The sequence below is a fragment of the Lolium rigidum genome, chromosome 1, assembly GCF_022539505.1.
Source record: "Lolium rigidum isolate FL_2022 chromosome 1, APGP_CSIRO_Lrig_0.1, whole genome shotgun sequence".
In the NCBI taxonomy this organism is placed as follows: Eukaryota; Viridiplantae; Streptophyta; class Magnoliopsida; order Poales; family Poaceae; genus Lolium; species Lolium rigidum.
Window position 1 is genome coordinate 45,992,514 of NC_061508.1, and position 4,991 is coordinate 45,997,504.

Consider the following 4,991-nt stretch of genomic DNA (forward strand, 5'->3'; position numbering starts at 1 on the left):
AATTTTAGGGTTTTTGAACTACCAACGGCTACCCCAACGGCTAGGCGGAGGTGGACGAATCAGATCGCGCCACCTCAGCCACTACCGCCCCTCTCCCGCCCGCCCGCCTCCCGCCCGCTACCGCCCGCTCCCGCCCCACTACCGCCCGCTACCGCCCACTCCCGCCCGCCCTCTCGCCCGCCCGCCTACCGCCCCGGCCCGCCAACGCGACGCCCCGCCTCCCGCCCCCCTCCCGCCTCCCTGCCGCCGCCAATGCGGGCGGTAGCCGGGCGGTAGCGCCCGCTACCGCCGGGCGAGCCCGCCCCCGCCTCCCGCTCCCGTCCCGCCTGCCTCCCGCCCGCCTCCCGCCCCGCCGCGGGCGGTACCGCCTCCACTACCGCCCGCGGTGGCACCGGCCTTAGGCAAAAGATATTGTAATTCCTCTATTGATTAACATAAGATGTTTTAAATTAAACTAAATACTACAAAAAAGAGTGAACTTACACACTGAAAGTAGACCAGATATGAAACAAAATCAGTGAATCTGCAAAAAGGTTTTACATCAGTGAATGGAGGAAGTACTTGCTAATCCATATTGCCTGCTTATATCACTCTATTGTATTTGCTCTAAGTTATTTTTCCTTATAAAATGGTTGCGCTCTAGTTTATCTCGACCGAAGTCCTAATATTTGGCTCTCAAAAGGCAATTTTACGGAGAGTAGAGCGAAGAATTTCGAGAGTGAAACCCAATCCTCTAGTAGACTATGAAAAGGTGGCTATACCTATATAATAATAAAGTAAAAAGGGTTCTGTCGTCCGCTAATTTTGTTTCCGACTTTACCCGGTCTGAAATATTAATTTGTTCTGCCACCGCCAAGTCAGAACAACACCGCGAAACGTTTTTTGCTTCTCTTTCGCACTCTGGCTAACTTTCCCTCGGGCTCCCCACTAACCGCCTCCATGGCCGCACGGTCCGCCCTCGCGCAGAGCAACCGCCGCACCAAAGGGATGCTAGCACCCCGCCGCCACCGGTGTCCTTGCTAAGAATCAAGCGAAAATGATCGTGATGATTACGAGATTCCCTTTCTTCTCCTCTCTCAGTCATCTACAGTAGTTGAGACTTGAGAGTCCATCCCGGTGAACCGGGCCGACCCGAGGCCTTCCTCGACGGCGATGCCGACGGGGAGGAGCTGAGGCGAGGTGCCGGAGTGTATAGGGTAGCTAGTAGTCTAGGTTTTCTCTTTGTTGTTTACTTATGTGCTAGATCTGCGCTCGTGGCGGATGCCCGGTGTTTTGCTCTCCTCCATAGCTGGTTTCCGGTGATCTCCTACGCCGGAACCAGGCCGTTCCTTCTCTGTGGCTTCGATCCATGGTGGATTAACTGCAGGGACGGAGGTGGCCGAAGCTTTCTCAATAATAAGGAGGTGTGCGCCTCCGTTTGTGGTTATGTCTTCTTCTTCTTGGACGGCCGTGGCGGCGAGGGAGAGGGAGAAGGGAGGGCTGCTTCTGGACGTGCTGGCCGTCGCTTCGGGTGGCGGCGCGGATCGTCGTGCAAGGATTTTGCTTCAGGTACAGGGAGGTGGTCCGATGGTGGCAGGTCTGCCGTTTCCAGATCAGCGGCCCTGGGATCTGATCTTCAGCATCGGGATGGTTCCCGGTCGATGCAGCACAAGGGATTTGTCTCCTCTGCCTGTGGGGAGCTTCTCTTGCGACTCACAAAGCCGATGATGGCGAGGATGCTGGATCAGATCCGGCGAGGTGGAGAAGATGGTGATTGCAGGATCCGGTCCTCCGGATCTTCATTTGTAAATTTTCTTTGTTTGGAGGTTTTTTCTGCAATTGTACTTGGATGCGTGTCCTTTCTCGAGGGTTCTCGGTGTATCCGCGTGTGTGGCCTATGTAAGTTTGCTGTTATAGTTTAATGAACTGCGGTTACGTCTCAAAAAAAAAAGAATCAAGCGAATGAATCCTGATGCTGGAATGGAGATCCGCGACTACGAATATGTGTAACGATGCACGCGAGATCCGGTGAACGCTCCCCAGCTCCGCTCCGAAGCTCCACGATGTACTCCTCCGCACAGGACCAAGCTGGACACAGTATCTCGGTCTTGCTTAGTATAACTCGCCCAACACCTCACCTCTGCTCCGCCCAAGCCTCTTCCGGTCGGCGCACCATATAGATGGGTCTACGCTCCTCCCAAGAACTCCTTCCGACGAAGACCATTAGAAGGAATTGCGGGTCACGGGCTGACATGGATCTGAAGAAGAGAATGTCGAATCGGGGAGAAATTTTGAGATAGGAGGCCGATCTGTATTGAGAGAAATGGGATTTTTCCGCCCATCGGTATGGGTAGAAAGGGGTGTTTTCCCGTGGATGTTGACTTGGTCCAGGGCCGGGCCGGGAAAAATCGGGATCCTGTGCGGAACTTTAATATAGGCCCCTATATATCTAGAAAAATAGAACTAACTATATAGTTTGTATGTATGTCTTTTAAAGACGTTTAAATTGAAAAGCTAATGTCTAGATTCCAAACTTGTAGAGAATCATCTTAATATCTATTTTAAGAGGAACATATAGTTTTCAAAACCATTCGGACCAACGATCTGATAAAAAATAACCTACTCCAGATTTAGACACTAAATAGTGTCTAGATACATCTAGATTTAGACAAATCTCATACATTTATTTATAGATAGAAGTAGTACATCTAATGATTTTGATACATTTGAACTATTTGGGTTTTAAAAACAGAAAAGGAAACTCTCAGAATTTCAAAAGCTTATAGCATGTAAGGTTATTCCAATAAGTACATGTACGTAGCTAAATCCATTATAAGAACTATCCCCATTAAATCAATAGAATAACACTATATATCAAATTTACCTCGCCCTCTATAAATTAAAATGGCATTTATTATTATTTAATGTGAATAAGAGAATTTAAGATATTTTTGCGAAGTGCAGTTTTGGATTATACGCATCAATCAGAATTAGCAAAAAAAAAAAAAACTGAAGAAACTAAACTAGAGTACAGGCTCAGCTGTATTTGGTGAACCAACAAAGGTTCTTACGGTGGGAACCGACTAGGCTGATCTTTTTTTGTGTTCAGCTTCCGTATTTATGGTATATGAAGAAAAACTCCAATATTTTAGGACCCCAAAATTTTATGGGCCCTGTGCGGCCGCACGGGCCGCACTCCCATGGACCCGGGCCTGCTTGGTCGAGTTGTGTAGGTCCAGCATTTCGACGGCCGCGTGGACACACAGTGTTAGAGCGGGCGAAACCTATTCCCCGCTCATAGCGGGCGCTATCTCGCGCTCCGCTCAGAGCGGGATCGGCCTGGGCCGGCCCATTAGCGCGGGCAGGGTCCCCTCTTGTATTTTTCTTCAGTTTTCTCGTTTTTTTGATTATTTTCTCTGGTTCTGCTGGGGTTTTCCTCCCGTTTTTCTTGGTTTTACCGATCGTTTTTTTCTCAACTTTTCAAATTTAAACTTTTTTAAGTTCGAACTTTTTAAAATTTGAAAATTTTCAGATTTGAACAATTTTGAAGTTTGAACGTTTTAAATTTTGAACATTTTTAAATCTGAACATATTTTGAGTTTGAACTATTTTCAGATTTGATATTTTTTGAAATTTGAATAATTTTTTAATCTAAAACATGTTTCAATTTGGAACTTTTTTATATTTGAACATATTTAAATTTGAACTTTTTTAATGTTGAAAATTGTTCGATTTTTAAAATTGTTCGTTTTTGAAAATTGTTCAATTTTGAAAATTGTTCGTTTTTGAAAGTTGTTCGATTTTTAAAATTGTTCGTTTTTGAAAATTGTTCGATTTTGAAAATTGTTCGTTTTTAAAAATTGTTCAATTTTGAAAAATTGTTCGTTTTTGAAAGTTGTTCGATTTTGAAAATTGTTCGATTTTGAATTTCGTTTTGAATTGGTATAGATTTCCAATTTTGTTTCGTTTTGAATTTGTAGAGATTTTAAAAACCAGAACAATTGTGCAACTTATGCTGTCACTCACGAAAATAGAAAGAGAAAACACCAGCTGAATAAATGGGCCTGGCCCAGCTCGGATTCCTTTAAGCGGAGCCAGGCTTGCTCCCGCTTAAAGCGATATAAAGGAGCACCCGTTAGAGCGGTGCTAGAATTTGGTGCCAGAAAAAAAATGGTGCAGCTCTTCTATTCTGTACGAGTGTCATGATTTGGTGGCATGTGCGTTGGTGAGTGTGGATGAGAAAAAAGTTGCATCATTTGTTAGCCATACATCAGTTCCGAAATTAATGGAGTGAAAAGATCTTGAAGATTTAATTATGATATAATACTTCCTTCATCTAAAATAGATGTCTCAGTTTTGTCTAGATACGAATGTATGTAGAAATATTTTTAGTTATAGATATATCCGCATCTGAAAAAGGTTAAGACACCTATTTTTAGACGGAGATAGTAGTAATAAGATTGACCATTTAGCATGAACCTTGATCCAGTCTAGCAAAAAAAAAAAAACACTACACCATACCTGTCATACAAAATTGAGGGTTTATTTTATCTCATCTTTTAAAATTAATTTCATCTCCCCATTTCTTTGGGGAGCGAGTGCACAGACACCATGGCTAGCAACACTAACATCCGCCACTACTTCCGCGTGGGACCACCGCCTTACACATGAAAGCAGGCGTACTCCTCCTCTGGCTCTAGGAAATCGTCACGAGAAGAGAGCCACCTCTATCGTCGCTGGAGCGCCACAAGATGATTACCATGAAGATCCAAAGGTCATCGGGGAGGCAGGTGCACAAAGAGTAGCTACACAGATCACGAAATCGCTATCATGGCGACGCTGCTCACACTCGTTTTTAGGTTTGTGTGGCCGATGGCTGTCACTGTTAGTGCAACCACGTCGAGGGATCATGTTATATGTTTTCCTACTTTCACTTGGTAGATCGATCTATAGCTTCATTATGTTATGTATTAGTATGCGGACCTTTTGTGGACAACTGAGGCGGCGGCACC